General features: G+C 42.3%; 1 protein-coding gene across 1 annotated transcript in view; it reads left to right on the top strand.

Moving 5' to 3' along the window:
• EDIL3 (EGF like repeats and discoidin domains 3) overlaps positions 1 to 21557 on the top strand; it is a 1526861-nt gene that overhangs the window by 1407716 nt on the left and 97588 nt on the right. The gene's annotated exons all lie outside the window — the stretch shown is intronic.

Genomic DNA, 21557 nt, shown 5'->3' with positions numbered 1-21557 from the left:
TAGGATTAGTGTTACATGTTTTTCACTTCTTTTTTACCTTTGTTGGCATGATTCATAAAGGTTTGTTTGTAAAATGTGTTTGTTTAATAGTTGTGTAAAAATGAAAATTCTTACCCACAAACTCATATGTTTGAGAGTAATTAAAACATGCTGCTGATAATTTCTAGACCTTTGCACAGAAGTCAACCTCATCTCCCTGAAGGCAGAATTAATTCCCTTTACAGTGTGAAAAATCAAAGTAACCATATTACATAAGTTTGTATTACACCTAAAATGTTTGTAAATACCCATAAACCATATTACATACGTTTGTATTACACCTAAATCATTTGTAAATACCCATAATCCTTTGAGTATGGTTTGGGTTTAAAGGTGCATTAAGTTAATCATTACATTGTCTTAAGGTGATAATTCAATTGTGCCTCTCTGTGTGTGCTGCATGAAGAATATTAATGTAATTACAGTATGTATAATGCCATGCAAACTTGTGTAACATACATATGTGCAATATACCTGCAACATGTTGCATTGTACTCCTTCAATTATATGTTTCAACCATCCCTGCTCAATTTATCCTGGTTCCTCTAACCTAGTCTCAACCCCTGATTCCTCTCCCTCCTCTTTCTCACACACTCACACACTGTACTTCTGACTTTAAGTGCCCCTTGTTTGATAGTTGATAAAATGATTTTGTAAAGTGCTGCACCGCTACTTTTTATCATGCAAATGCTCAGTCAAATATATTTAAGGCAATTTTTACTCATGAAAGGTATGTTTTTCATTACATTTTCCTATAATTCACAAAAAAAAAGCAGTTAAATGCATAAAAAGTATGCATTCAACAAATTATTACATACCAGCTAATATATTTAAGACATTTTTATTAGTTTTGCTGAGCAAATATTTTTTTGTGCTGTATTATTGTCACAATGCTGTGACCATCTCTTGAATTGATAGTTTTTAGGTTTGCTGTCAACCAAGACTATTTCCTTTTCCAAAAACTTTCCTAAACCACACACGGACATGCATACAGTTATATATACAGGGGTTTTCAGGCAGACTTCTCTATCCATTGGTTTGATGTTCTCATTTACATTTTGCTTCCAGTCACCACAGCAGCAGACAGCTCACCTCAGTCATTAGTTCCCTTTCTGTGTGTGACTGCCCTCTACCAAAGCAAATTATCATCCACACAGCACATAAATGGCAGGGATCACCGGACAATCTTTTCTTTATTCTTTATTATTTTCCTTTGGTGTGAGCCCCAAATGTCTCCCACACATTTCTATCAGGCCATTCATGCATTATAATTTATGTGCATGGGTAAATATTTGTTTATTTTCCCAAACTATTCCAAACAAGCTGCCTATTAATGTGCATGCATCAGTATGCATGCACACTTTCTTTGAATTCTTGCTGCTGGACTTACAAATTATATATGTGTGCATGAATGTTCACACATCCATCTGCACAGGTGGTTATTTTTGAATGCTCTAATGTACAATACAACTACAGCTACTCTTGAATGTGTGTTCATGCACTGGAAGCCACCTTCAAATGGTTTTTATGACATTTAATAACAAACTTCATTTCAATAGGCCATTGTACATGCACCTATTTGAACAACTATCTTTGAATGGTTTTTAGCAAAGTTCTACAAAAAAATGAAACATTTATGTGCATGCTTCTATACGCATTCACACATATGAATGGCCATTCCTATTTAGATTTTATTATACAAAAGCATATTCAAACGAAACAAGCATTAACAAAGCCAATAGCTCAAACCCCAAAGCCAGCATTATTGGCTTTTCCAATGGTTGTTTATAAGTTGAGAATTTATGATTGTTTTTCTAGTAGTAATTAATTCACAGAAGCAAAAGCTGCGAATCATTGATTGCAGAGCATACATTCCTGTGTTAAGGAATACATTACAAAATAGAGAATCAAATGAAAGAACACAGATAATTAAGATTGACAAAAAGTTAAATACTTCGCTCCTTCCCTCTCTGTCTACTGGTCGATCCTTAGACTTTATTTTGAACTCCTCTCTCCTCTAATTGCTTACATAAACAAAATAGTGAAGCTCCCAACTTTCTCCTCCACATTCTCTCTACTCTCTAAAATAAAAATAAATAATCTATTATCTAATGTGTGCCCACCTAAAAACTGCAACACATGCATTGGTTAACTCCAAATTGAAATAAAGCATTGCTAGTCTTCCAGAGGAGCTAAGTCTGCACTCACTTCACTCAACTGTTTTACATTCTACAGCCACACTGTTGTCCACACAAAGGAAGTTTGATCATTTCAATTCAGGCCTCCAAAGTTTACATTGGATGCCCTTGAAGTGAAGGTTAAACTGGTTAACTAATTTACAAAGCTGTGCTCTTGAAGAAACCTACAAATTTTTCTGAAGTACTCCCCATCTCAGTCGACAAAAATGACTCAGAAGTAGGAATTTTGTACACCTAGAAGTACCAAGATTTATAAATGCTCTATTTAAAAGTCATTTATTTTCCTGAGGAACCATTGCTTTATGGACCTCTCTTCTAATGAATTTGGAGGCTAAACCTTCCCTGATTTTTTCAGAAGACACTGACACCTTTTTAAATTATACTTGAAATAATACTGGATCATAATCCCCTTCCCACCCATTTCCTTTGTGAATACTGAGCTTTCGGTTGTTGAAAATGTATTTAACAGTTTGTTCTAATGTTATGCATGTAATGAAATTTGTTGAAAAAAACACCCTAATAATTCAGTTATTTAAGCAGTACTGTATAAAACTGTTTAAATGTTGTTCAGTTATACACACAACAAGGATAAGGAAAAAGAAGAATCAGTGACTTGTTTCTGGTCGACTAAGTGTAGAATGTTACCTTTCACTTATTCTGTATTAGTTACTTTTAGTGATATCATTGTTATAATTATTACTTTGGAATAGTTCGCTATCATGTTAATTAAAAATATATACATCTACCTTTCAAAAAATGTTCTACCACATTCACGTTTTGCAATGCTTCAATTAAGAAGTATATTTCTTAGTAGAACCCATCCTAGGTTTATGATTCATGCAAGCATATTTTCTTTAATCTTGAGGCCTCAGCTTGACCCCTACTTTAGACTTATTAATTCAACTTGTGGTAATACCATAAATTGACAAGGTACCCTTAAATGAGAACACATTTATAGTTGGGGTATAAGCATCAGGTTGTGCTGGTCCAAATGCTCATGGCTTTTCCATGCTGTAATATGGGATAACCACACTGACTAGTAAACCATTGCTTTTAGTAGCAAACATTTATTTAATGCCCTGTAAACAGTCTACACCCTATTAAAATATTTTTTATAAAATCTAACCATCTTTAAATGAGAGCATCAATAGCTTCAAATGTTCTCAATAACCAAGACCATGCAATAATGACTGGTAGTATTAAAATATAGTGCTATGTTACTAGGGCCTTATTACTAACCCTACAGAAATATGATGATAAGGTCAAGCAATCATCCTTTATCACACTTATCCACGACAATGATGTGTTGGCACCCTCATTATTCTTGACACAAGGTATGAATAGACCTTTATTTCAAATAAAGAGAACACAAAACCTGTTGTTAGTAGTTGGCCCTAAGTGTATTATGATAGTCAGAAAATATGGACAGAAACTCCAAATATTTAAAAGTGGAACTAAGTAAGATACTGTTCTTCAGTTTGTTAGTTTTTACTATTTGTTAAGATTGAGCATTTTCCACTTGTTGATTGCTAGGTTCATAAATGTAAGCTTGTTATTCAGCAGACTAAATTTCGCTCCATGAATTAATGAATGGCTGTTAAACATATTTTAAGTGCTGCCATTGCAGAGGAAACTGCTTTGATTTTCATCACTATTCATTCAAAAGTATTATTTTCCTTCAATTATGCACCATATTATTCTGGAAATATCTCATTAAGAATTCTTGTTGTGGTTCTTTTCTGATGTCCGCTAGCCAATAGTTTATCTCTTTGATTTTCTTGTGCTTAGCATTGACAACCCTTAGACAGTTTTCTGACTGAGGCTGTAAAAGAGAGTGGAATGGCACTGGTTGCTATATATTTAAGAGATACTTCTTGGGACTTTACTGAGAAAACTGGAAACCTACATATTACATGTGGAAAGCTCTGCCACCCTATGAGGCAGTCAAAAAGCCACTTCAAGTGTATTCAAAGAGTCGTCTTGGGGTGATTTTAGCTAACGTGGGCCTCAAGGAAAATAGAAAGCAGGCACCAAAAAGTATTCTCATTCTGAGTGACCAGGTAATCCTCTGGGTAATAGCACTCCCATGGAGTAAAATCTGTGGCCCAGAGTGTGATTGAAAACTAAATGCAGCCCTGGCAAAACTACTCAAACCACCCCATGCTTGTTCTTCTCTGTCAACCCCCTCACTCTGTTTGTCTTTCCTCTCTCTCTCTCTTTCCTCTATCTTTCTTAAAGCACCCTTTGTGTCTTGTGCAATTAACCTGAAAGCATTAGAGACAGCAGTAGAAGTGCAAGCAATGGTTCTTTTCCTTCAAAAACTAGCTTTTAGTGCACCACTCAATGGGGAAATACCCGGTGAAATAAATGACCAGTCCAACACTATTGGGGACACAACCAAGGGAAAGAATTGTAGCTATCCACTGTCTAAAGAAAGAGAGGAAATTGTGTGTCATATGCATATTTTACATTTGCATTCTATGTAAGAAAATATGCTAGGACTCACAAGTGCAAAACCACTGTGGATTCTCCTAGGTCACTAGTTTCCAGAAATGCCCAAGGTTGGTAGGTTTCCATGGTTGCTGCCGGACTAGGAGCCTAAATAGTGAATCCATTTCCCCTAGAAAGTGAAAGGACGTTGATATGACCTGCAAAGAGGGGGGAAGCCCATTCTGCCTTCCCATGGGCAGAAATACCATTTGGTAATGGGGGTGGTGTTCACTGTCAAGATGTTCCAATGGCCCTCCCAATTCCTTTTTTCACTTTTGCACCTGTTAGCATGGTGGGCTTTTGTCCTCTCTTTCATTGGAAGATTGGGGAGTTTACCCCTTTCTGCCCATATATGGGAGGAGGTCAGAAAGCACATGAGGCATGGAGAGGAAAAAGTGAGAAAATCCTCTGACAACCAAACAGTCTTTCTTCCTTCTTAGGTGGAAGATTACATTTTTCACCTCTTATCATCCCTCAGCAAGGGACAGGAAGCCCATTAGACACCCAAGATTGTTGTTTAAAAAAAATAATGGTGTGGGACATCAGCCAATCTTGACATTGGGTCATATCCCTGGCAACAGATAGTCATTGTGTATTTGTGGGAGGTAAAGAAGGACTTTGCCCCTTCACTGCAGGCCCATATGTCAAATGTACACCTAAAGTTATCCACATTTCTTCTCACTTGCCATATTGATAGGTGCATTATTTTGGCTCAAGGCCCTTGGGGGCAGAGTGACTGTTTGGGTTTCCAGTGTGGAGGTGTAGCCTGATGCCAGGCCAGACCACTTCCCAACCCATTTTTTCTTTAAAAAAGATATTCTTGGCTTAAGTCACATACTGAATGCACTGTTCCTCGTTCCTTAATTTAGTGCTCTAATCACAGTCTTAAGACAGTGAACCCGGTTACAAAAAAGCCTACTGTCCTCAGAAAACGCGCAATCTCTGGCAGTTTGCACCTCCACTTAGGACAGTATATTAGTGATAGCTAAAGCACCACAAGTTGAAACCATTGCCCCATCGTTTGTTGGAGGTGGAGTGGGAATGTCTGGAAAGGATTCTTAGCATGCCCATCCTCACCCTCCTATGAGTCACTCACAATGAAAGCACTTAGTGTTCATTATCTCTATGTGGTGCACTGTCAGTGCACTTCCAGACAGGTTTTTGAGCCTCTGTTCCAATTGAGAACGAAATTCATCAATGATTTCAATTGGAGAGCTGACCCAGGCTGCCTGCAGGACTGAGCTTTATGTATAACTTCTCATCACAATAGAGCTCACAATCCAAACCCAACGTTCAGCTGGCTAAAAGGACCAGCAGCTTCCATTTAGCATAGCCAAACCTGTGAACCTGTGAACGGAACCATCTTACCTACTTGCTGTCCATAAAACTCCTGAACACTGTATTGTTCAGAGAAGCATTTGACTTGTTTAAGTTAGTTTCACTCACCCAGCAATTTAAACCACTAATTTGACAATTATCCTTCAAAACCAGTGGTTTAAAATCTGCTTCAGAGGATTAACGGAATGCAGTGAATTGAGTACAGTGTGACAGAGTCTCATTGTTCCATTATAACTACATTTGTACGTGCAGTGCAGTGGTGTTACTAGACCTGATACTGCAAGGCACCCTGAAAAAAGCACTTTAGACAGAGAACAAACCTTGCTTCTGGTTTGGACACATTGTGATCACCATGAAACACCACACATATGTATACCTCGTACTAACTAGCACATGGTGCCATACGCTGGGCACCAAGGCAAGAAGGTGAACTGATCAATACCAGAACCACGAATAGTTAGCATTTAAAAACATGCTAGCCAATATGTTAGCCTATGGCATAGCAACAACATAACAAAGCACCACACAAGCTCATATGTGTTCTACTGCTTTAAATAGGATACAAGCACATACCAATGCCTTATAAAGCAGTGAAAATACTTAATTTTTTTCACGTTGCCCCCACCAATGACCTCCACCACAGGTTCCCGCACTAACACCCTCCAACAGTGCTCCTCCTCTCTCCAGTGCCCCTCTATTATGCATATTTCATTTGCTTTAAACCAATTGTTGGTGCTGAGTTTACTAATAAGAATATGTATCAACCCAAATTAACCCTTTTTACCAACATTAATAATAAATTATGAAGGACTGAGGGAAACAATTTAACAGTCTGATATAACAGGATTGTATTTTGTGAACTGCAAGTAACAAAATAATCTCTGTGACAAAAGCAGTAATCCATTGAGCTATACACAATAAATAGAGATCTGGGATCTACATGGTATGCATTGTTTGCAGCAGGTATATTAACCCTCTGAGTTACTTTATGATGAGTCAGACAGCCAATGGACAAAACTTCATCCGTCTCCAGCAGGAACAATATTCACAAGAGTTATCATAGCATTTTAGTGCTGCCTGAAACTGCTGGACACGCAAGGAACTCTGCAGCATTAAACACAGCAACCAAAAGCTCAGCGCCAGTGCAGCTGCACTGGTTGCATTGTCCGTAAGCCAGTCCTGTGTGTTCCAGATGCCCTAAACCTATGTTTCCTTTTCCAAATCCCTGGCACAATAAGTTCCAAAGCTTATGTGATTGTCAAGTTAATCCGTTGAAAACTTCTCTTTTGTGAGTATTTTATATTTCTTCCCTGATACCGAAGCAATATCTCAAGCTCCTGCTGAGATGTTTTTTAGTAATGGCTGAAGGCACGCTGTGCTCTCCATTTAGAGGTCTCACTCAGTTACCATCTAGGCACATAGAGCTGCATGTCATCAATGGCTTCCCAAAGAGAGGATTACATTTCCTCCTCTATGCTGCTCTGACTTGAGGCCTTCTAAACCCTACTGGCATTGCTCATCTGAGCCCATCGGTGCCCTGAATTTCAGACTATTGCTCTTCGCCCAAAATAAAATGGATACTGAAGGCCTAGACACACTGGCCTTTCATAAAACAGCCCATAAAGAGTGTGCATGAGACTTTTAGCCCAGTAACAGTCCAAATGAGAATAAACATCACTAGCTCTTCATCAGTCTCCATGATGCTGTTACTAGCATGTTAGTCTGACACCATAAGTAAAGTAAGACAGGGATAGACACAGCATGTATGCACACAGTATTTATGTAAACATTCAGTATGCCACATTACCATATCCACAAAGTGATGGATCAAGCAAATCCATGAATGGAGCTGACCCAAAGCCAATAGCTGAAGAGTGGTGACCTTCCTGAATTTTGTATGTAGTATGGTATGTGTTGCAGAATTAGTTGTGGTGAGGTGTGTAGGAGTGACATGAGGTTTTAATAGACTGTAGAACCTGTCTGTAATAAAATCCAAAATTTATGGTACTCATTTATGTCAAGAGACATAGGTCATAATCAGTCCATGGTGTGCCTGAGTGTAATTAGATGTGTTCTGAAGCAATGGAAAGGTGGATGGTGTGCTAAATTACAACCCATAATACACAGGTATATGTGATAATAATGTACCTCTACTGTACATTATAAGGATATTGCACGTCACCCAGGAGTTCTATCACTATATAAACTCAAGATCCGGTGCCTTTGTAAGGAAATGCTGACTTTGCTTGCATTATTCTTTCATATGCATAGATGGAGTATCTTAGTCCGTATAAGTGGGCCTGTCCTTCCTTTTAGGTTATTGCTTACCTGCAAGCATTGTACACTGCTAGGTCCTGTCACCTGCAGAGGAGGCGTCAGTTTCTCTGTGAAGGTACCCGCATACTATGTCTGCACCCTGCTCTGAGGGATGCGGAAGGAGGCAGGTATGATACAGGATGCCAACACGCACAATTTAGAAATGGCCTCCTTGTCATAGACAGTTTTTAGGAGTAAGGCTTTGCAGGTCCATTTGGTAGAATCTGCTCCCAGCTCATGTGATTGAGTGAGACTGCAGTATTCACACTTGACAGTCACTAGACCAACTACTGCAGACAGGGGCACACTATGACATCAATATGGGTTAGTAGAAGTGGGTAGTGAAATGCTATGAATTTTTGCAGGAGTATTCTGATAGCACACACCTATATCAATTAATAATCTAAAATGATTCATATTACTTATTAAAACAAAGGAGGTAAATAATATTATTTTCCCAATTTTGCTTGGGTTGATACCATTTTTGGAGGCACCAAAGAAACACGTCAGTTGCTAACTATATCTGTTCTTATTAGTTATTTGTGAATTTTCACTGAATGTCATTCATCTGAGACATTTACCATTAGTACAAATCATTGCTGTATGAAACATTTTCAAATATGTATTCAGTAGCCACATGGTGATTGTGCATTGCTCAGTGCTGTGTTGGGCAGCTTGTGATTCCATTTTCTGAGGGACATCTATATGTACTTGAAGGTATCACATTATTTTCAAAGAATATGTTCAGGGAAATTATGAATTCAGAAGAAACCTCACACCCTCCATCTGCCTCCTTGACTTATGCCTCACAACTCAACAAAGGCTTTTTCAGGCCGTGTGTGGCCAAAGACTGTGATTATTGACAGCATTCCTCCATTCCCAGAACACCATTAAACCTGAAATTAATGCATGGTCACTTCTGATTTGTTTCACATTTTTAAGCACCGTATAGTTTCTGGCATTATTGCCACTGTGTGCACACGTTTGCACTAAACTGTCAAGCTGTTCATATTGTAGCACCGCTGAATGTGGGTGACTGAGTGAGTCCCACACCATCTGGAAGCTGTCAGCCTGATTCCTTGGCTAGGCTGCATTGCTTCACCCAAACCTAAAACGTAAAGGTGATTTGTGATAACCTAAACATGACACACTGACTCCTCATGGAAGTCATGGTCAACAACATACCCCTTTGGCTCAGTCACTCAGAGACTCACACATGCCAAGGCAGAAGAAGAGATGCAAAATGGATTTTAATACATTTATTGAAGCAGTTGCATCCTATTATAAAAAGCATGGGCTGCTATCATAAGGCAGATGAAACATCATCATCATTATGATTAGGGTAAAGATGATAAACAACCACCCCACTGTCTTTGTATGTTCCTAAAAGCCTAAATAATTCCTACCTACACCATATGTCTAAAATATGAGAGCATAGCGGTGGTAACCCTTCTGCCTATCCTGGCCTAAGAGAAGGACCCCAACTCCATACCTGAAAAACCATACCTGAAAAACCCTGGCAAGAGTCTGGCGAGAGTCTGCCTGTTGTCTGGATGGTAATCCCCTTGGTTGGCTGAAGAGTTAGCACCAGGACCAGTGAAGCTGTCAATGGAATGGTGTACATCACAGGACGGCCATGACTGACATGCCCTCTGCCCCCTTAGGCCTATGTGGTGTACATGATAAATTTGGTGTACGTGATAAATCTTGCAGTGTTCTAAGAATAGGCCTGACATTATAATATGACTAAGAAATGGGGACTGGCTCCTGAGCCCCTGGAGTGGCAACACAAGTTAGAATCTCATGTACCGAACATGACAACCTTGAACGTGGCACAAAGTGAAATACATTCAAATTTACAGCAACAATGATGTCTTTTCAGAATGACGCAACTGATTGAAATATGAAAACAACAAGCTGAAAGCCGGCTGTGCTAAAAAATGTGAAATGAATAAAAATGTGTCTATGTGTAAAAGGCACAGGCCATAGACCTAATGCTAACATAAAGGTGTCCAACCCAGGCACTAAGGAGAGCCCACAGCACCCTCCTCCTGTCGGTACAGGAGTATAGGTTCCAGGACCTAAAATTAGTAAGAATATAAAAGAACTAACCTAAAAGCAAGTGCAATATGAAATATATACATTAGGGAGATAAAATGTCCATGTTGACAAGCAGACCAGACCAAAGAAGAAGGCTAAATTAAAGCAAGTCAATTTAGAAAATGGATGCCAATTAAAATCTATTGGAATCCAGAATTAGGTCATCAGACACAACAGTGGAGATGGGATCCAGGTTAGACCCCACTTCAGCAGACAATAAAACCACCAAAGCCTTGATCAAAAGTTGGAAGGAGCACATGTGATCTGCTGTCTCAGCCAAAGTTATGGCAGAGGAGTCAGCATTCTGTGCTATGCCAGGTGTTGGGGGCACCAGGAGCCACTAGATCGACAAAGTATGGCTTACAGAACGCGTTATGTAGCAACCGCTAACTCATAGGACAGCTCTGACAATGAAGCCTCATTGGTAACATCACTAGATTAATGTCCACAGAAAGTACATGTTGAAAGCAAGAGACACTTCCAGTGCGCATTTGAAAGTGGACCATATGCAACGGAAGACACACTGCACACAGCAGAGAATTGGTTGAAATGCCAATGACCAATTCTTGTCAATTTCCTTCAGCAGTACGGCTCCAAAGTACTGCATCATGCATTCATGACACAGTTGTGCTGGTTGGAGCTCCATCACTCCTCTTTGTTGGGATGGAGCAGCCATTGTAAATTAAAAATAACAACAGCATGATACCACCAATTAATGGCAAAACAATCATCAAACCTTCAAAAACACCCAAAAAAGTGAGCATATGGCTGAAAGTATAATACCAAACAAAGTCTGGAAGGTTCTGCCAAATCCAGAACCTACAGCCTTAAAAAATGTGTTGAATTCCAGCAGTGTTCGATGCATCAAAAATGTGACTGACCACTCCACCGAAGTGTCTTGGAAAGTCTCTATTTAAAAGGGACTGTATCTCTGTGGGTGACCGTGCCACTTGCAGGTCTTAGATTTCATGGGCAGATGTGTGGGCCATGTGTTTTTGAAACAAAAGTGGTTTTAGCCTGCTCAGCTTGTTGAAACTGACAATATAAGTAGCAATGTGAGGCCACAAATTCTCTGCTTTTATCTCATGCATGAGAGGGAAAAGTATATTTCCACAACAGGCTATTTTTTGAGCAACAGAAATCACATAGGTGACACCTGATCTCATCCTACAACACCATTGGTAGGGAACTCACTCCATTATTTACCACACTGATGATGGCATTTTGGCTACAGTAAAAGGCAGCTTTTCTAATTTCTCAATATTAAGCATGATGTAACTAGCTTTCTTCTTAGCCATTATCTGTTGTTTACATGTGAGATTAAATGCAGCAAATAACTCCTTAGATTCAGCATGCTTCCAGGGCTTGCGCCCACTGTTCAGGACTTGTAAAGTCCAACTCAGCCGCATAATGGACCTAAGATGGCTTTGTCCATGGTGTAAAAAAGACATGTAATTTTGAATAATGTCAATAGCAGAGGACACAATGTATTTAATTTGTAGATATGAGTGGACAATGTTTTCATACCATTTCTCTAAATGTTCCTTATCCATTTGCCTTACACGTGCAGCAGCTTCTTTTTGCGAAAGCATCCAAATTTCATTATATATTGCATATATGAATCTTTTAGAAGTTGGTTTTCTGGTACGTAACAAGAAACCTTGTAAGTCAATGTCTTCAGAAAGGAGAGAAAGGTTTTCTTTTATAGGTTTTAGTGTGGAGGACTGTAACTATTGTTGACATAACTTACCCACGCTGTATGTGGTGACAGCAACAGAGTACTGTGTGATGACAGAACGGGGTCCAGTCTGCTTGCTCTAAAACCCTTAGTAGAGTTGATAAAATGTGCATGACAACCATTTATGTCCACTGGCCAAAATACCCACCTGTGGGGACCTGAAAGTGATGAATTGAAGGTACTGTTCTGAATCCAATCGTTGAGCTGTTCACAATATTTTGTCAGTTTTCAAACTTGGTTACAGAGAGAATACTGGGCACATTCATTTTTTGTACTTTTGCTAACCCAAGGCTTGTGTTTGCTGGACAGTGTCATTTAGAAAAATAATTTGCAACAAAACTAAACAAGCTCTAAACAAAGCCTCCTTGGCTTGTATTTGCCAATCTTTTGTTCCCCAAACACTTTTTAAGTCAATTGACTTTTTCCAATATTCATAGCCTTATATGGCCAATTGGGAAAGAAAGAAATCTGGATATATTAGTTTAGAGTTGGTTAGCAGTATTTTCCTTGCTTTTGAATTTGGTAATTTGAAATAATAGGAGTCTTCATTTTTAAAATTATGCCTAGAAAAATAGGTGAATTTCTCTATATATGTTTTGGATCTCCCCACTGGTGGAGTGGGACAGTGATCCCATTGTGGGTAATTAAAAACTACTCTTGGAGATCTAGCTTGATATAAATAATGGTGTTCATAATGATGACAACAGAACATTTCTTCATAATATGCAGTATTCATATATACATCTTCACTTTCAAACACAGTATAATATTCAAAGTCAGAAAGCTTAGAATCAACTGTTTTACATCTCAGTCAACAGAAATGGCCCCAGTTGTAATAATGTAATTCATAGAAAGACATGTGGAACTTGAATAAGTAAGACCAAATATATTAAAGGGTATTTTATCCCAGACAATTCCATCAGGAACTGGGACAGCAGAAAATTCACAAGGGACTAGTTTTCTTTCACTGTGAGTGAGGACAAGTAAGGCTTTAAAACCTCTTCCACCAGTTCAACACCAGGGTGTTCAGAAAGATAATGACCATGTACCATCAGAAAGAAGTTGATAACAAAACCAATCCACAGGAGAAACCCAGGCAGTGCCGTAATGATCCACAGATAGTACCATGGGTAAACTAACTATTTTTGTTTACGCCAGTTAAAAAACGTACTTATTCTGTGCGGTCCAATAGTTGGTGCAGAAGAATCTCAACAAAAATCATCAATGTCAGCAAAGTAACCAGAAGCAGTTTGTGCAAAGAGAGGAGCCCATGCTGGAGAAAGAGAACTGGTAGATGTATCCAAAGGTGGTTTTACCATAAATGATCCCATCAATTTTAGTTGCATTGGAAATTGCAGATTAACATTTTGGACATTTCTTGATGCAGTGGTGACAGGAATCAACAAAAGTTCATTCTTCACCTCTCCCCCCATACTCAGGGAAATAATTTCAGAATTGTTTAATGCTTGAAGAGGTATATCCTCTGTTGTAGTGAGAGGGGCAAGGGAACCACCCATGAATCCTTGCAGTCTACTGTGCAGGATCTGCAACATAATGCAATGTGACATGGTTAATGGAGACAAAGCGATTGTCTTTTGAACCAGGCAGCAATGGAAGGATGACTGTTCTTGTACTCTGTATGCCAAGAACCAGCACTCAGACTCAATAGGTTGGGTAAAACTTCTTCACAGGTATCTTTTCTTGAACTAGATCCCCAACTTTGGAATCCAGTCTGTAATTGTTAGTGAATCCCTCATTCCCAAGGGGGGCGGCATGTGCTGATGAATGCTTATCACAGAACTGCTGTAATTCTTGCAAGACAGTGACTTGCTCATTTATGTTCAAAGGTGTTTCTGCTCCAGGACTATCAACATCTGGACCGTAAATAGGGATGCCGAACAGGTCTTAATTTGGGGTATGACCTCCCAAAGACCTTCTAGGTAGATTATGTTCCCTGGACTTCATACATGTGATAGAACCAACTACAATCTTAACCTAGTGCGCTAGCTGTTAAGGATTGCTTTAATCCCATTTTTTCTCTCCACTACCAATTTTCCCTTGGGATGGAAGGGTGAGGAATAACGCTGCACCACCCATCATTTCCACTGCATCCCTGTATGCCCTAGAGGCAAAAGCAGGGCACTTGTCTGAATGGAATGCTGCAACTGCAAATGTCCCAATAAGGCTGGCAAATCTTTAATAACAGTTAGAATACCAGTTGATCATTGTGGCCACACCCATAGGAATCTAGAGCAAGAGTCTCCAGCAAGTAGAATGTATTTATATGCCCCACTTAGGGGTTCTCAATGGTCCAGGTACACAAACTGCAAATGCTTATTTGATTTTACAAGTGGTTCTGCAGTGGGCGTTTGATGGTGAAACATTTAGGCCCTCATTCTGACCTTGGCGGGCGGCGGAGGCCGCCCGCCAAAGTCCCGCCGTCAGGTTACCGTTCCGCGGTCGAAAGACCGCGGCGGTAATTCTGACTTTCCCGCTGGGCTGGCGGGCGGTCGCCTTCAGACCGCCCGCCAGCCCAGCGGGAAAGAGGCTTCCACGATGAAGCCGGCTCGGAATCGAGCCGGCAGAGTGGAAGCTGTGCGACGGGTGCAGTTGCACCCGTCGCGTATTTCACTGTCTGCGCAGCAGACAGTGAAATACATGTAGGGGCCCTCTTACGGGGGCCCCTGCAATGCCCATGCCAGTGGCATGGGCACTGCAGGGGCCCCCAGGGGCCCCGCGACCCCCCCTACCGCCATCCGGATCCCGGCGGTCGGACCGCCGGGATCTGGATGGCGGTAGGGGGGGTCGGAATCCCCGCGGCGGTGCAGCAAGCTGCGCCGCCGTGGAGGATTCAATGGGGCGGCGGTACACTGGCGGGGGCCCGCCAGTGGTGCCGGTCCGACCGCGGCTTTACCGCCGCGGTCGGAATCCCCATTGGAGCACCGCCGGCCTGTCGGCGGTGCTCCCGCGGTCCTCCGCCCTGGCGGTCTTTGACCGCCAGGGTCAGAATGACCCCCTTAATTTGTTGGCCAATGTCACAACTAAGGATATACTGATTGGTCTGTTTGTACACAACAGGCCACCAATAGCATTTTTGTAGTAAAGAAATGGTAGCCACCACACCAGCATGGGCAGACCCTCATGCGCTGCCGTAATCAGATCTAGCCTATGATCTTGGTTGGGTATCACACGATCATCCACCCATGGTATTGCAACTTAGGCAATGTTTTGAACACTTGGATGGGAGGAATATTTGGTAGGGTATGCTTTTGGTAAAGGCTTGTCATCAGCTGAGGCATTCATGGCAGCTAAGATGTTATCTTGCATGAGAAAGAGTTATTGCAGCAACGGATGTTGTAGCAACTGCAGATGTGGTCTCTTCATCATCCAATGAGTTTCCTTCAACATGTATTCCAGCACACTGGTGGCTGAATTTATGTATAACCTGAGTCTGTGGCAATTTGTCTTTGAGACCTGCCACTTTTCCCTGTAAAGAATTGTGTTTTGTGGTGCTTCCTTTTGAATCTCTGAACCCATTAAAGCACCAGTAGTGTAAGTGTTCATTAAGGGACTGGACACAATAATATGAATCACACACAATCAGTCTTAGTAATTGTGGATCTGTATATGTCAGTGCCAAAGTCAAAGCTTTAAGCTCTGCAAGTTGTGCTTTGCATTCCACTAGGGACTGTGTGTATGTCTGTTGAAGATGGAATACACCATCCCTAATCACTCCACAAATAGCTGTGCAAGCCGTGGAGTACTGATGTTTAGTACTAACAGCTGGTTGAGTTGAACCATCTGTGTAAATGATGATTCTATACTGGTCAAGAGGCATAGCATTGGTGGGCATGGGGTATTCAAGTTCATCTTGGAGAAATTCTTGGGTCTGTAGTTTTGGGTCAAAAACATAGTCAACATCAGTGGCAGTCAAGGAGGTAGCCCACTGTAACCAATTTGAATGTAATACTTTTGCAGTAGGAATGCTAGCTTTAGTAACAGCGAAAGTGCTAAGATCAGGGTAATGACAGTGGATTGTTTGGGTTTTTATAGACTTTCCTCCTGTAGTTCTGGATGGGATTAAAACTGCTGGGCCTAATTTAGGCTTGGCAGACAGGGTGCTCTGCAGACATGTGAAGAAGTACCCTGCCCGACAAACCCAAAGTCTGCCCAGCCGAGTTAGAAGTTGGTTAGTCCATCAGTTTTCCGACGGTGGCTGTCATCGGAAGCAGCTGTGAGACCAAGGTCATAGATCCAACCACGTTGTTTAAAGCTAATAGTTCCTTTTTCTTTCTGTCCAGAACAGCTCCCGCTTTTGAAGTTTGTTTCTGAAACTCAAAAACGTTGTTTGGTTCATGGCTGTCGATATGTCAGTGGCCATGGACCAAACATTTAGGGCCAGATGTAGCAAAGGTTTTTCCCCATTCTGTGTCTATGGGAAAAAGTGTTTGTACATATGGCCCTTAGTGCCTTCAGAGGAGTCACCATGGAGGCAACATTTGGGAAGAAACATCACCACTGGACTGGCAGTGATCTCTTAATTTGCTAAGCAGCAATCCACCCACGCTGGGAAAGTGTCTAAGATCCTATGTTGCACCTGGCCCTTTTTGCAGGGTCTCCCACCATATTTGTGCCTTCTGTTGCTGAACATGTTTTTGTTTGCATTGGGACTCTGTGCATTATTTCCCTGCTAACCAGTGATTAATTGCTTGTGGTCTCTCCCTAAAACATGGTACAATTGGTATATAACTGCTTGGTAAATGTTACTTTATTTGTAATTCCATAGTAAATGGTACTACCTGTAAATTAAATGCTACTAGTAGACCTACAACAATCAGGGCCTCATTTTGAGTTTGGTGGGCACCACACCGGTTTTCCGACTGCTGGCCCAGTTGATATCAACAGTGTTTCTGCATGCTTGCCCAGAGGAATACTCACCACAACATTGACGCCAGCTCCTAATCAAGCCGGCGGCAATGTTGCAGTGCATCGGGTTCAGCTGCACCTGTGGCGCATTTCACTGCCCGAATGCCATGGGGGCCCGACACCCCCTTTCTGCTAGACTTTGCATGGCAGTGTGACCGCCATCCAAAAGCTGGCAGAAATGTTGGTCATAATCCGGGCAGTGCCTGGTGGATTGAGACCATCAGCACCGCCAGGCCATCATCTGGTGGCAACCTGGCACTGTCGGCGGCCAGAACGTGGCTGCTCCACCATGGTCATAATATGGCAGTCGGACTGCCCCTGTCAGCGGCAATCCAACCACCACTGCCAGCCTGGCAGTCCATGGACTACCAAACTCGTAATAAGGCACTCATTGTGCCATCCACTAAAGCAGACTTTTAAAACATATCTTAGGCCTGCTGCTGCAGCCTGTAGTGCTTCTTTAAACTGCCCTTTCAGCATGACAAAAAAAGGCTTCTGCCATGCCTAAACCTTACTTTTTTAATATAATACTTGTAAGTCAGTCTTAAAGCATACCCAGAAGGCTCATAGAGCAGGGTATATTGTATGTATCCTAGCAGTGAAAAGTTCCAAATGTCATTTTTCACTGTTGTAGGGCCTATCTCTCCCATTGGCTAACACTGTGCTATCTTATTACATTTAATAATTGCTAACTTTATATTGGGAGAAGATAGAGATTGATGCTGACACTCAAATAAATTGTTATTTAAAATTCGCTTAGTGGCGAAGTTGGATAAATTCTGAACATTTTGCATTTTTTTGTGTCTTAACCATATGTGCCTACTGCTAGTATCTCGGGTCACATGACTGTGAACTGCTCTGCTTTTGGGTTTGTGTATTCTTTCCAGACAGTCGCATAAATGGGGATTAGGTGAAGACAGGATGGGCCAACCTGGCAGCAGATGGAGTGGAAGCGGATGTACCCAGCCCCACTTGAACTTTAAAGGGCTTTGACTGTTGCACACACAAAGTAACCTTACACCAGACCTTCCCTGCATTTGTCACCCCCAGAAAGTTTAAAGCCTTAACAAGGGAAAAGGAAGAAATTAGAACTTTCAGACCCAGATGTAGGGGTAGGACAGGGAGTTCCCCCTCACACAGGTTAGCACCAAGAGCCACTCTTTGGAATACTTCTGAACCTCTGGAAATTTCAGAAGGACTGCTATGCTGCCTCACAACTGCCCTGCTGCTTGAGGACTGCCTTGTTGTCTGAGAAGGTAGATTGGACCTGCTTACCTTGATACCAAGCAAAGTTAGAGTGGTTCCAAGGGTCACTTTGCTGACCTCTCGTGTGAGCTACAGGGGCACAATAATCTTCAGAGGCCTGCCTGCTACATCCCAGCTAACCTATTGCAAATGGACCAGCCTGGACCTGAAACTAGGACCTGTCTGAGCCCTACTGGCCTTTGCTTGAGTGAAACCCTGATCCCTGAGAGGTGAGTCTCCAGATCCTGGACCCTTGACTAGCATCAGAATGTTCTCCTCCTGAAGAAAAGGTGAAAATTCCGAGGTTTGGCCTCCTCACTACCACAAACAAGCCCATTCACACCAAGGCTTCGGCTTCTATGATGACTGGCAATATAAAGCTCCGGTTCTACTGATTGTTTTTTTTGTCATTCTGGTATCACTTTATTGGTTAAATTTCACTCTATTTTTCTAAATTGGTTTGAGATTTTTTTGTGCTGTGTTTTCACTTTATTACTGTTTGTGCTTTGCAGAAAACCTTTACACATTCCCTCTCAGGTAAGCCTGACTTTATTTATGGCAAGATCCCAGAGAGCTAAGCATAGGTGAATTTTGTGACTTTTGTGGATCACTTTGCAAAGAAATGCTGTTGCCTGTGTGGGGCTTTCACCCTTCACAAATACCCTCATTTCTATACCTTTATTTCCAGTCTCTACTTGGGAAAATGGTAGATCTCATACTTAATTTTCAAAATCCGTTTTATGGTAAAATCAGGTTTTTTATAACCTGAGAGAGAAAACAACTACATTAGACAGCCTGAGCCAGAACTGGCTTAGAGCAAGTTCTGCCACTCATCGTACTTCCTTGGAAATGCATCCTTGATTGGGAGGTTTAATGAATTTGTCTCAGAGGACAGTATTTTGCCTCTTAGCCCAGGGAGAGCAAACTAATGCTAATTGTTGACCATTCAGAAGGTATTTTCTATTAGGAATGTACAGGAGCAGTGGAAATAACAAAGGGCAACGTTAGCAGTACCTCTTTTGACTTAAAGACCTGGAAGGCTATTCGTATTCATTCTTAGGACCCCCTAGACAGCCTGACATCAGTCACAGTAAGGGGAGATAACCAGTGTGTTCACTGTCAGGTGGGACAAGAGCTTATATAAATAGGGCATGGCCAAGGAGCCGAAAACAGGCCTGCGTCCTTGCCAAACTGTTCTGCTACATTGAAACAGGGGGTCGAAGGTAATTTACAGTAATGCAAAGAGGAAGTGCTACAAAGGAATATGGGGAGCTGCAAGGAAATGGATAGAGATGGATGGCAAAATCTGCTCAATCACTGACTAGTGTAAAGAATAAAACTGGTGCTCAACCACCATCTCCTAGAACATTTGTGGCCCTGGAAAGACTGTAATTGAAGAAGAAGGCCCTGCTGGAAGAACAGCACTAAATGAATCCTGAGTCTTCTAGAGGAAGCACAATCGGTCTCATCATTCATGCTGTAAAACAAAATACTCCTGCCCATTATTGGCCTTCAGGGACTACACATGTTCTCCAAGGGTCAGGTGACTGACCTCCGGGTTGTTTACTTAAAGGATATGAAAGGAAGAAGGACTCCTGACTCTGAGTGCCAAGCTGACTACAAAGTAATGAAACCTGCAGGAGCCCTGGCTAGAAAGAGAGCTGGTGCCTAAAAACCTTACATGAGTAGATACCGGCTGCAGGACTGGCTAGAAGGAAGTTTCCGAATAATTGGATACTAGGGGGCTCATTATGAGTTTGGTGGTCCCACTGCAGGACTGCCAAATTCACAGGGAGGACGCCACCACCATGGCAGTGACATCCCCACCAAGCATATTACAATGTTACCCCCAGGCAGACCAGCAGATACATTGTAATATGAGTTCCCGCCGGTCAGTCCGGTGGAAACAATTCTACAATATAGGATTTGGCTCCCTCAAGGCAGAGGGGGTCGACCAGCACACTCAGAATGCATATTGTCTGCGACGGTGCTAGGCAGGAGGGCCCCTGCACTGCCCATGACCTTTGGCCCCTGGCACTGGCATTCCTGCCATGAAAAGGCTGGCAGAAAGTGGAGATGTTATCAGGGAGGCCAAACTGAGTTCGGCACCACCCTGTCTGGTCACAACCCCAACTGCCTTTACTATGTTGAGAACGATGGTCCTGGTGGGGGCGGCGGTCTTAAGGCAGGTTCGCCCACCAAAGTTGTAATTAGGCAGTCAGACCACCTGGAGTGCGGCAGTCTGACCACCACCATAACCGCCAGCCTCGTAATAAGGCTGTAAGTCTAAGACTAAGGGGGTCATTCTGACCCTGGCGGCCGGTGACCGCCAGGGTCACCGACCACGGGAGCACCGCCAACAGGCTGGCGGTGCTCCCGAGGGCATTCTGACCGCGGCGGTTCAGCCGCGGCCAGAAAGGGTAAACCGTCGGTCTCCCGCCGGTTTACCACTGCCCTTGAGAATCCTCCATGGCTGCGGAGCGCGCTCCGCAGCCATGGGGATTCTGACACCCCCTACCGCCATCCTGTTCCTGGCGGGTCTCCCGCCAGGAACAGGATGGCGGTAGGGGGTGCCGCGGGGCCCCTGGGGGCCCCTGCAGTGCCCATGCCGATGGCTTGGGCACTGCAGGGGCCCCCGTAAGAGGGCCCCGCAAAGTATTTCAGTGTCTGCTAAGCAGACACTGAAATACGCGACGGGTGCAACTGCACCCGTCGCACCCCTGCAACTACGCCGGCTCAATTCTGAGCCGGCGTCCTCGTTGCAGGGGCATTTCCTCTGGGCCGGCGGGCGCTCTTTTGGAGAGCGCCCGCCGGCCCAGAGGAAATGTCTGAATGGCCGCCGCGGTCTTTTGACCGTGGTGCGGTCATTCAGCGGCGGTACCTTGGCGGACGGCCCCGCCGTCCGCCAAGGTCAAAATGACCCCCTAAGTACATTATTGACTGCAATGTTGTATACAACTTCCTTTCTGACACAATTGGCATGAAATTATGCCTAGGTTCCAGTCCTCTGCAAAGTGTGATTTACAATGCTGCTTACTTTATCAGAGTGCCTTTTGAATCAACATTTCAAAAATTCACTTCTTCTGTTACCCGTAAGTTATTTTATTGACCTTGATGTTTTTTTGCTCATTCATTTTTCTCTATTTTTCGAAATTGGTTTCATGAAT

This window comes from Pleurodeles waltl, chromosome 1_1 (assembly GCF_031143425.1).
Source record: "Pleurodeles waltl isolate 20211129_DDA chromosome 1_1, aPleWal1.hap1.20221129, whole genome shotgun sequence".
NCBI classification, from domain to species: Eukaryota; Metazoa; Chordata; class Amphibia; order Caudata; family Salamandridae; genus Pleurodeles; species Pleurodeles waltl.
This window is presented reverse-complemented; position numbering and strand designations above follow the sequence as displayed.